General features: G+C 52.2%; 1 protein-coding gene across 1 annotated transcript in view; it reads left to right on the forward strand.

Moving 5' to 3' along the window:
• STPG4 (sperm-tail PG-rich repeat containing 4) overlaps positions 1-11,954 on the forward strand; it is a gene marked incomplete at its 5' end in the record, with an annotated part of 62,499 nt that overhangs the window by 39,392 nt on the left and 11,153 nt on the right. Inside the window, one exon of the mRNA XM_079940771.1 lies at positions 2,997-3,138. The remainder of the gene's footprint in view (positions 1-2,996; positions 3,139-11,954) is intronic.

Here is an 11,954-nt window from a genome sequence, read left to right on the forward strand (position 1 = left end):
TGACCGAGTTTAGGGAGGGTTGGAGGGGAGGCAAGGCCAGAAAGGTAGTTTGGAATAGTTCCCGGCTTGAGGAAGGCTTTGAAACCCATGCCAAGAGCCTCCTTCCGGTCACCTTGTGTGTGCAGCTCAGGGGTGGCCGTCATGTGGATGGCAGCTCCACCAGCAAGACAGGCCCTAGTGTCGGGAAACTGCGAGATCACCACGCCTGGCGCGTGGAGGAGCAAATTCTGACAACAAAGGCCACAACAGGCGCTCAGAGCAGGGACAGGGCAGCACGGCCCGAGTGGGGAAGGACGGCCGGGTGCAGGAGGCAGCTTGGCTGGTACCCAAGGGACCAGGAGGCCGAGATAGGCAGAGAGGAGAGGGAGGAAGATGGAGGGCAAGGAACCCCGTTTGGGTGAAAAGCAGGAAGAAGCATTTGCTGGAGGGGAACAGAGGGAGCTTGGCCCAACTAGAGTGGAGGGTGCAGATGGGGGCGGGAGGGGGCTTGGGCAACACCCAGACCACAGGCCAAGCAGTCAGTCCTGCTCTGGGAGCTCTAGCCAGACAGACCCTACGCTGGACAGCCAGGGTCTCATGAAGGATGGGCAGACTAGAGTCATTAATCAATAATAGGAAGGAATCTTTTTCTTTTTAACTAAAAGAAGAAAACCTAATATAAATCCCTATATTTTATTATATTAAAAAAAAAACCCAGCTCTCTTCTCTAGTCATATAAACACCATTATAAAGCGGGCATTGGGCTCAAGGAAGGGGAGGTCATCATCTCCCTGGGTTTATCCACGTCTCACATTTGTGGAAGAAACTCCCTGCACTGTGTTCCTTCAGAGCAGAAAACGGCCCCTTGGAAGATGAGGCAGATGCCTCAGGGGTGGCAGCTCCTGTCCCGCTCTGATCAGCAGATGGCTGCAGGGCAGATAGCTGGGTCAAAGGCCCCTGCAGGATCAGAAGGTAATGCTGGCAGTTCTGACAGAGCGTGTTTCTCTAGGAAGCAGTGTGTCGGGTTGTGCCTGGCGCTCAGGGCAGCAGTTCTAGAGAGAGGGAGGTGAGAGGCGGTCACAGGTCTTGGGGCTCGTGGGTGGAAGGTTAGGGGAAGCCCTCACACTGGCAAGGGCAGGAGGGAGCTTGTGTTGCAGGCATGTGGGGTATCTCCCCGACAGCAGTGTGAACCAGGGGTGGGCAGGAACCGCCTCTCTCTCCCTCTGTCTCCCCTCTGCTTCTCCCTCAGGCCAGCCTCTTCCCATGCTTAGGGTCTAATGCAGCCTTCCCCTCCCATCATTTTCTGAGCCCACGCCCTAAAGAACGTAAACAGCCCCTCCTGGTTCCAGTATCAGGTTCCCAGGAGAGAGAATCCAGTTGGCCAGCTTGGGTCAGGGGTCCACCCTTGGGCCCTGCAGCTGTGGCCAGGAGGGCCTAGACCCTTGGTGCAGACATAGCTGCAGGGGCCAGCTGTGCCTGGATGGAGGGCAGCTCCACTGTGTTCTAGAAGAGAATGAAGACCCTTTCAGAATAAGGAGAGGGCGTCTCCTGCCTGGCCTGCAAGAAGGGGGCTTGGGAGGCCTGCAGAGACATCACCTGGAGGTGGAACCGCTGGAGAACACTCTGCAGGGCCACCCTTGAGTCTCCAGTCCATGCACTAACTTTGCCCTTCTCCTGTGACTCCTGTCTTCTTTCTGCAGCTGGGGGTACCCCAGCCCTGTCCTCCTTTCCAGTCTTGCCACCTGCCCATAATGCAGCCTCCCCCTCCTCTGTGTCTCCTCTGTGGTGATGTGACGGAGGCTTTTCCCTAGGTGCTAGCAGAGGGGCTGGCAGGCACCAGGCGGCGAGGAGAGCAGTGTTTTGCTTCTCTTCTTTGACATAGTCCAGCATTTTTTATAGTAGCTCATACAGGTAGGGAGAGGCTTTTCCAAATAGACCGGAGGGATTCTGGATGGCTTTTTCCTGCCACAAGCCTAAAAACTGGGACAATGTTGGAAGAGCAAGGCCTCCTTCTGTCCTTTCCAACATGGACAGACTGGACAGACTGGGGCTGACTTTGAGCTTGAGCTTTGAGATTGGGATATAAACACCTAGCAGCTACTGCTGTTGTATGCATCCAGTGACAGGTCCAAACTGACTTAGAAAAGCCAAGAGCCGGCAGATGGAAGGGAATGTGGTGTTTATCCTACGTCCCGAGGGGCCTTCCTTGCAGGGTCCCTCCTCCATCCCCCGTGGACCGCTGTGACACTGGCTTCTCGAGGTCTGGCCCTGGCTTCCCTGAGTATCCTGCTGTTCCTCTTCCCTCCCCCACCCCCACGCCAACTGCCCTCTGAATTCGGCTTCAACCAAAGCGAATGGTTTTCCTGGCTGCAAATATCTTCTGCTGTTGCCATGTGAAATTCCCTCTGCATTAAGTCAGAGCATGTCAAAAGTCGCAGCGCTCGTGGGGACAGCTTGTCCTCCCCCCCGCATCTCTCTCCCTCCTTCCTCACCCCCACTGGCACCCCCCCCCCCCCCGTTGCTTTCTGGACCCACAGGGGACACCTTGCAGACCTGGAGACCTAGGGCCATAGGTTGCTCAGGTGATCGGCCCGGCCTCCAGCATCACCTCTCACCCGCTCGGTGCCACCCGCCTCGAAGCAGCACACAGCTGCCTGGACTCCGGTCCCTGCGGCTAGGATTACTTTGAAAGGCTTATTATCTTGAAAACACTTTCTACAAGTTCAGAATCAGTTGTTCTAAGCTGCATTTTAGAATCCCCGGGGGAGACTTTACAAAGCTCAGGGCCTGGCAGCGCCCAAACAGATCACATCAAACTCTCTTGGGTAGGACTCAGGCCCAGGATTTTTCTAATGTGCCTCCGCGTCCCCCCCGCCACCAGGTGATTGCAATGGTCAGCCAAGGCTGAGAACAGCTGCTGAGATGGTGTGAAGGCACCAATCACCAGTAACTCTGGGCGGGGCCACAGGTAGTTCCCCCCACCCCTGAAGGTTTAAGAAGACTTCCCGTTGCCCTAGGAAGTCACGCTCCAGCTAAGAAGAGGTTGGTCCGTGTTACCATCTGGCTGAGTCCTAAGGAAAGAGGATGGCGCCGGGCCGGATGGTCTGAGCGAAGTAAGTTCCTGGAACGTTGCCGGTGGAGGTCATTCTGCGTGGAGAGGTCAGCAGGGCCCTTGAACTCAGGCACCTCTCGCCAGCCTGACTCTTGGCGGGGTTTCTCACAGATCTTTGGCTTTGGCCAAGGGCGGGGCTGCAGGCATACAGAGCCTGCCAGGCCCAAAGGGAGGGGTTTGGGTTCCGGTTTCAAGGCCGCAGGGACCCGGTGGGCTTGTGGGCGCCAGTGCCAGAGACCCAGACGCTGGTCCGGCTTGCCAACCGTCTCCCCAGAGAAGGGGCGACTCTGGATGGCAGGAAGAGCCAAGGCTGACGGAGGCCTGGATGTTGGGGGCGGCGAGTAGGCGGGTGGGGGGGCAGGGGGGGCGGACACAAGGAGGAGGAGCCAGAGGAAGGGGAGGCCCGGGGGGTGGACGCGTGGAGGATGTCTCCCAGCAGGTGCTTCGCGTTGCCTTGTTGACAGCACCCTTAGCTCTATTAGAGCCCAGAAAAGTGTGTCACCCTTTTGAAGAGAGATAGGGGCTCAGAGAGGCCCATCAGGGGAGGGAGGTGGCAATGTGGCTGCTTTGGGTCGGAGTGTGGCTTAGTCCCTGAGAAGTGTAGGCAGGAAGGGAGCTCAGGCCCAGTGACACTGCATCTCTGGTCAGCAGAGTGGGCTCCGGGGGATGGGGGTGGGGAGCCAGGGAACTGAGCGACCTGGGAGGGGGCAGGGTTGGATGGCAAAGCAGTGCACTGGAGCTGTGCAGGTCACAAACAGAGCTCTGGGCTTGATGAGGGCTGGCCTTTGTCCCCTCACCCCCTTTCTGAAGTCCCAGAGCTCAGAGGTCCTGCATGGTGACTGAGGGCCATCACAGAGCAAGGAAGTTGCTGGAGCTTCTCTTATTCATCAGGACCAGAGGGGACGCTTGGAAACACGCCAGGCAGGGTCACAGCTGTTGAGGCTTCTAATCCCCAACCCGTCCTGGGCTGGGCATGGGAGCCGGACTGCAGAGAACCTGTGTGCCCGCGGTAGCTCACTGTGGAAACTGACCATCTGTTAGTTTCCCATGGCCGCTGTAACAAATTTCCATAGACTTTGGTGCTTAAAACAACACAAATTTATTCTCTTACAGTTCAGGAGGTCAGGGGTCCCCAAATCAGTCTCACTGGGCTAAAGTCAAGGTGCTGGCAGGCTGGTTCCAGAAGGAGTCTCTTTCTGGAACCTCTGAGAGGAGAATATTTTCTTCTCTTCTTTAGCTTCTAGAGACCACCTGCACTCTGTTGCTCACGGCCGCTTCCTCAAATCACTGCAAACTCCTGTTCCCACAATCACATCCACTCCTGACGCTGACCCACCTGGTTTCCTCTCCTCTTGTAAGGATCCTTATTATATTGGGCCCACCTGGATACTCTCCCCATCTCAAGACCCTTAACTTAATCACGTTTGCAAAGTCTCTTTACCATGTGAAAGAACATATTCTCAGGTTCTGGGGATTAGACAGGGACACCTTCGGGAGGGCGTTATTCAGTATTCCACACCACCTATCGAACTTGTAGCTGGGGGGATGTGAGGCATCCTTTTGCCTGAAATGCTGCTCTCCCGTGGCCCTTCTTGTGCTATCTTCGCCTTCCCCAGTCTTCCCCAAGCTGGTTGGTGCTTCTCCTAAGGGCTCCAGTAGTCCCCAGATCCTTGCCTGAGGCCAGCGTTGGATTGTAGGCTCTGAGATCATAGAGTTGGGATCTACTGGGGCATTGGTGAATTTGCCGGTGCCTAGTACAGTGTTAGCATATAGTAGATACTCACTGAATATTATATTTTACTGAGGTATAGTTGATACAACATTATGTAAGTTTCAGGTGTAAAACATAATGATTTACAATTTTAAAGGTTATACTCCATTTATAGCTATTATAAAATATTGGCTGTATTCCCTGTGTTGTACTATATATGCTTGTAGCTTATTTATTTTATACACGGTAGTTTGTACCTCTTAGTCCTCTATGCCTATCTTGCCCCTTTCCTCTCCCCACTGGTAACCACTAGTTCATTCTCTATATCTGTGAATCTGTTTATTTTTTTGTTATATGCACTAGTTTGTATTAGTTTTTGGATTCCACATATAAGTGAGATCATACAGTATTTGTCTTTCTCTGTCTGACATATTTCACTGAGCGTAATACCCTCCAGGTCCATCCATGTTGTTGCAAATGGCAAAATTTCACTTTTTTATGGCTGAGTAGTATTCTATTGTGTATATGTGTGCCACATCTTCTTTATCCTTTCATCTGTTGATGGACACTTAGGTTGCTTCCATATCTTGGCACTTGTAAATAATGCTGCTATGAACATTGGAGTGCATTTATCTTTTTGAATTAGTGTTTTTGTTTTTTATTTTTCTTTTTGGATATATATGCAGAAGGAGAATTGCTGAGTCATGTGGTAGTTCTATTTTTAGCTTTTTGAGAAGCTTCCATACGGTTTTCCACAGTGGCTGTACCAGTTTACATTCCCACCAACAGTGTAGGAGCGTTCCCATTTCTCTACATCCTTGCCAACATTTGTTATTTGTGTTCTTTTTGATGGTAGCCATTCTGACAGATGTGATATCTCATTGTGGTTTTAATTTGCATTTCTCTGATGATTGACGATGTTGAGCATCTTTTCATGTGCCTGTTGGCCATTTGTGTGTCTTCTTTGGAGAAATGTCTATTAAGGTTTTCCCCCCATTTCTTAATCAATTTGTTTTTTTGATGTTGAGTTGTATGAGCTGTTTATATAGTTTGGATATTAACCCCTTATTGGTCATATCATTTGCAAATATTTTCTCCCATTCAGTAGGTTGTCTTTTCGTTTTGTCATAGGTTTCCTTTGCTGTGCAAAAGCTTTTACGTTTAATTAGGTCCCATTTGTTTATTTTTGCTTTTATTTCTTTTGGCTTAGGAGACAGATCCAAAAAAATATTGGTATGATTTATGTCGAAGAGGGTTCTGCTTATGTTTTCTTCTGGGAGTTTTATGGTTTCTGATGTTACCTTTAGGTCTTTAATCCATTTGGAGTTTATTTTTGTATATGATTTGGGAAAAGTGTTCTAATTTCATTCTTTTACATGTAGCTGTCTTGTTTTCCCTACACCACTTACTGAAGAGATGGTCTTTTCCCCGTTGTATATTCTTGGCTCCTTTGTCATAGCTTAATTGACCATAAGTTTGTGGATTTATTTATGGGCTGTCTGTTTTGTTCCATTGATTTATGTGACTGTCTCTGTGCCAGTACCATACTGTTTCGATTACTGTAGCTTTGTAGTAGAGTCCAAAAGTCAGAGTGTCATACCTCCAGTTTTGTTCTTCTTTCTCAAGATTGTTTTGGCTATTTGGGGTCTTTTGTGTTTCATAAAATCTTTTATATTATGGAAGTTCCTTTGATTATTTTGAACCACAAAGAATTGTCTGGGGAAGGGCTGTTAGCCTGAATATCATCAGCCATTTTTGGTGTTTGCTGACAAAAGTCACCTGATGAAATAAGTTTTTAAAAAGCGGAGGTAAAGAAACTTAGTACTGATTTTAGAAATCATTCCTGGAGGTTTGACCTTAGGATTGTAGGTGTTAGATGTTATAAACAAGCTCTCTAAGACCACTTAAAAAGCAGTCACGTTGGGAGTTCCCTGGTGGTCTGGTGGTTAGGACTCAGCACTTTCACTGCCGTGGGTCCAGGTTCGATCCCTGGTTGGGGAACTGAGATCCCGCAAGCTGTGAGGAGCAGCCAAAAGTTAAAAAAGTAAAAAATAAAAAAAGTAAAAAAGCAGTCACATTAAAAGTCACATTCTGGGGAATGGGGTTGGGCGGGGGAGAACGCTCCTAATGTTTTACATATGGTACTTACGGCTCCAGTTAAAATCTCCAGTAGCCACGTTATTCCAAAAATTTAAACGTGCCCTATCTTATATGGAAATGAAAATGAAGCTTCTGGAAAGTTGTGTTTAATGACCCACGTGTCTGTAGTGCAGATGAAGATCCTAATGGCAAAGATGCATGAGTATTTCTAAAATAACTTCTACAATGGGATGAAACATACATGTAACTCTATTAAGAAAATATAATGGATTGAGACCAACTGTAGGTCCTTGAACAGCCATAACAGACTCAGGAGGGCTAAGGTCTCTCTTCGGAGCCCTGTCCCAGGCACCCCCAGGGTGAAGCACTGGGATGGTGTGTGTGCTGGGCAAGAGGGAAGGCTAAGGTCAGCCGGTGGGTGGGGCCAAGGTGGCTTTACTCCACATTTGTACCCCAAGCCTCCCACTGGCAGGAGAGCCTCCCTAAAGGCCAGCTGGTGTCCCGCTCATGAGGGCACATGTAGGTGTGGCTGAGTCCAGGTGTGTGGGATGTGGGGGCCACACCTGGGAAGCAGAACCCCCAGGGCCTGTGTGCCAGCCCGAGTGTTCTGACAAAGCATAAGGGTCCTATGAGGTGAGTGGTGAGAGGTGCAGGGGGGGAGGGAGGGAGGGAGAGAAACTTCTGGGAGGTGTGGGAACTGGGTCTTGAAGAAGAAGGGGCACAAGGTGAATTCTGGGAAGAGAGGCCCAGTAGGAGTGGCGTGGACGTGGGAGAGTGTGGGTCATTGAGGGCACAGGAGACACCCTCACAGGTAGGGCGAGGGCCCAGGATGGGGTGTTCCCAGCTCAGAGGAGACACTGTCTGGATGGAAGAGAGTGCCTGGCCCCAGGCTAGCAACTGCCGGGGCCCTCTGTGAGCTCACACCAGCCTGCACTGGGCCAAGCCGTCAAAGCCCCTGCACCCTTGGCGGGGTGCTCTCAGGGGTGTGAGCGGTGTCGGGGGCCCCACTCACAGCCAGTGAGCTGGGGGCCTTGTTGGGGGTCGGGTAGTGAGCTGTGGGCTCCTGGGCACGAGACAGGTGAGAGGGAGCTTGCAGCGGCCTCCTCCTGGGCCCAAGCTGAGGCCATGGAGGTCACAGTCAGTTACAGAGACTGCCCCAGCTGCTGAGACCTGGGGACGGGGAGCTGGGGAAGCCACCTATGCTCTGACCTCCGCACAGAGAAGGGACTCATCTCAGGTGTCACAGCTGACACCTGAGGCCAGTTAGTCTTTGTGACAGTGTCCCTATGCCTGCTCTGATCCCCGTTTCAGCATACACGCTCCTCCTCTGGTTGGCGGGTGTCCCAGGAAGAATGCCATAGACCGAGGTTCTTGCATGCAGACCGCCCGAGTGTCACTCACTCACTGCCCTGCAGGCTGGAGGCCTCGGGCCGGTCACCTCACCTTCCTGCACTGCCTTCCCTCCCCTGTGAGATGGGCTTTCGCCATGCCCACCGGTGCCCCTTTGCTTCGGGTCGGAGCCCCTCCCCCATAGGTGGGTGCCCTGGCATGCGCCCCTCCACCCCCAAAGGCTGGTCTCCAGGTGCACACTGAGAGGAGACCTGGGGAAGGAGAGTGTGCCTCTCTGGGGATGGGCAGGGCCACCAGGAACAAACACACTCGAGGTCCCTTACGTCATCAGGGGGTCATTGCAAGGACCGAGGAAAGGATTCAGATGGGAATCTTGACTTCAGGCTGCAGGAGCTGGAAAGGGCGTCTGGGATAGAATGGAGCTCTCTTGAGTCCATCGTCTTTTGCCCCCTTGAAAATGGGCATCCATTTCTTTTGATTGGAGAGCTCCATCTTTATGGAGATTCACCTGCTCTGCGTTTTTCTATCTTCTTGCCCAGCTGTTCTTCCTTCTTGCCTCTGGCCCTTGGCTTCTGCTGCTTTTCAGCCTCTGCTCCCACCACCAACTGCTTCTGTCTCTGTCCCAACTCTCACTGCAGAGGCCAGACCCTCTGCACCCTTCAGCACTGTCATGCAAGGCAAGGAGAGGTGGAGGGACCATTCCACATTAAAGGAGACTAAAGAGATGTGACAACTAAGTGGAATATGTGACCCCGGCCAGGGGAAGACAGTGCTACAAGGAGCAGTGGTGACAAACTGGCATATGGACGGGAGAGGAGAGAAAAATACTGTGTCGGGGTTAAATTCCCTCATTTGTGAACTGTGCTGTGGTTATGTAAGACAAGGACCTTTGTTCTTAGCGAAAACACACTGAATTACTAAGGGGTAAAGGGGCATGATTTATGCAACCTATTCTCAGATGGTTCGGAAAAAAATACGTTTTTAAAAGAGGCCCACAATGACTTACTTCTTGCCAAATTCCAGAGACAGTTAAGGGGGGAAGAGAATGAGTGAGAGTGTGAGAGAGCAGGGACGGTCACCACCAGTCTGGGGGTCTCTGTGTGGGATGCCCAGGCCACCTTATAGGCTGTGGGCCAGTGCACAGAGGAGGAACTTTGGTTCTAGAAACCACCCATGGCTCAGTCAGCTGGTGGGCAGGATGGTGGGGTCACATGGCCCGGCGCACAGCTCCCATGGTGACCTTTTCTTGTTTCCTCGTTGCCTGACATCTTGAGAACCCTCTTGCTCTTTGGGGGACTTTCCAGCATGTTGAGTGGTCTCTGTTTAAGGAACCTCCTCTCCGGCTGCAGAAGGGGCTAGGGTAGCAGGTAGCACTGAGCATCGGCCGTTCTCCCCTGCTGGAGGATTCCTGGTCATTCTGCTGCTTCAGTGACAGGCACTGCCTTCCTCTCTCCCATCGTCTGGTGAGCTGGTGCTGGCTCTGTGGGTGAGGACCTTACTCTCAGCTTTGCCATATTCCTAGCTGTAAGTGGAGGTGTCATGGTCTCGTCACCTTTCATGGGGACAAAACCCACTTCCCTAGGTTGTTGACTACCAAAGGAGCAGTGTCGGAGAGAGAGTCCACTGATAAGCAAAGTGCCTTATGCCTAGTATAGTAGAGGGAGAATGTTAGGATTGTCATTGCTATCAAGAGAAGAGACAGGACAGGAGCCCCCATGATGTACCATAAGTGACAATGATAGGGAAGGGGTGGGGTGGGTGTTCAAGGGGGTGTGAGTTCTGTTGTCTTCCTCCTCCGGGGGGACCTGCATCGTACCGAGTGCCCAGGAGGGCAAGGCTTGAGGGAATGATGGGCTGATGTGGGGTCTCAGAAGGGGCCCGTTACTGCTCACCCGGAACTCCAGCTGCTCAGGCAGCCATATTTTGTGTCCTGAGGCCCATCCCCTGGTCACAGCTGGTTGTTCTTAGGGACCCATGGAAAAATGAGCGGGACCAGTGGGATCGTCTCATCCAAGAATCTAAGCTCAGAGGCACAGAGGGGTGTCACTGCAGCAGTGGAGGTGGAAGGCCAGCCAGGGTATGTAGGTTGAACGTAGTCCCATGGCAGCATCTCTGAGTGAGCGAGGTCAGCCAGCAGGGAGAGGAGGAGGGAAGAGGCGGGGCAGAGAAAATCATCACACAGGTATCCAGTGGTTATTATGGGCCCGGCACTGTTCTAGGCTCTTTCCATGTTTTTTCTTACTTAATCATCATGACAGTCCACAAAGCAGGCACTATTCCAGGATTATCCTTACTTTACAGATGAGGAGACAGGCACAGAGAGGGTAGGTCACTTGCTCAAGGGCACAGGGCCAGCCAGTGGTAGAGTGGCCTTTGAGCTCAGTCTGGGTGCTGACTCCATCACCAAAGATGGATGCATGGCTGCTTCGGCCCCATATCTGTGCACTGCGGTCCCTGCCCTAGGGCTCCAGGGAACCCCCCTTGTCTCTTTCCTGGCGCTACCTTCCGTGGGTCTCTGCTTTTCGCAACTGAGAGAGCTTGATGAAAATTCGAAGGCGTTTCTGGCATGGGATACTTTCCCAGTAGGACCTCCCTAGCTTCCAGAGTCCAAGTCTGCACCACGTGGGGGTGGTCCCACAGGTTGCTTATGCGTGAGGCTCTCTGACTGTGGGTTGTCATCAAGAGCTGGCAGCACGGGCTGGGGGATATTTGTTTAGCTGGATGGTTCCCGAAAACCAGGCCAAGAAATATTTGCACAGTGACATCTGAGCGCTCGGGTCGGGGGTGTGAATGCAACAGTGAGTACTCTGGTAGGAGTCTGGGGGTGGTGGCTGAAATTCCATTCATACCTGTGCCTGCAGATAAACACTATTAATACTGCAGGGCTGTGGGCTGGAGGTCCATGGGGGTGACAGTGCAGCCGACACTCAGCCCCAAACTCCAGCCCTCGTGTTGGTACAATGGGCTGGACACGGGGCTGGCCCCCTCCCTCTCCAGGGAGGGCTCGAGTGTGAATGAGGGGTCTGCAGATGGGAGCTGGAGGTCAGGAAGCGCCTGGGTCTCCACCACTGCCTGACTTTCCAACATCTGACCACCCTGAGGTCAGCTCAGCAAAGCCCTCCTCAGGGACAGGAAGGCCGCCCCTCCCTGCCCCTCCCTCCCTCCAGATTCCCTCGTCTTGTCCTTGTAGGATGAGCTCTTCTAGGCCTTTCTCCCAGGCTGGCAGACAAGTGACACCATCTATAGCCTAAAGCAGCCTTTAATTCTCACCCCAGGGGGCCGTGAGCTGGCAGATGAGGGTGTGTGACAAGTAATCTGATACTAATTGTTAAACCACTAAAGACTGAACGTGTTTTCTAAAAAAGTATCACAGGGAAATCAAAGCTGGGCACCCAGGAGCTCCAAGAAGGGCCCTTCCTCACTAACAGCAAAACCGTAACCCCAGTAACAGGGCTGAGGATCAGGGTGGAGGTGGCCAGGGTGCTGAGCGGGCAGCTCTGTCTAAGCCAGGCCCTGAGGTCGAGGGGAAGCCTTAAGGGCAGCTGTCTTCAGACCGTGTGGGTGCAGCCTTGGGGGTAATCCCTTGGGGTGCACGAAGAAAACAGGGCTTCTGTGTAAACTGATGTCATCATTTGATACACATTTTATATAGTGTATTTGTACGTGGCATAACTTCCATTAGGAGAATATTGGTGTGGACTT

The sequence above is a fragment of the Stenella coeruleoalba genome (assembly GCF_951394435.1).
Source record: "Stenella coeruleoalba genome assembly, chromosome: 13".
Taxonomy (NCBI): domain Eukaryota; kingdom Metazoa; phylum Chordata; class Mammalia; order Artiodactyla; family Delphinidae; genus Stenella; species Stenella coeruleoalba.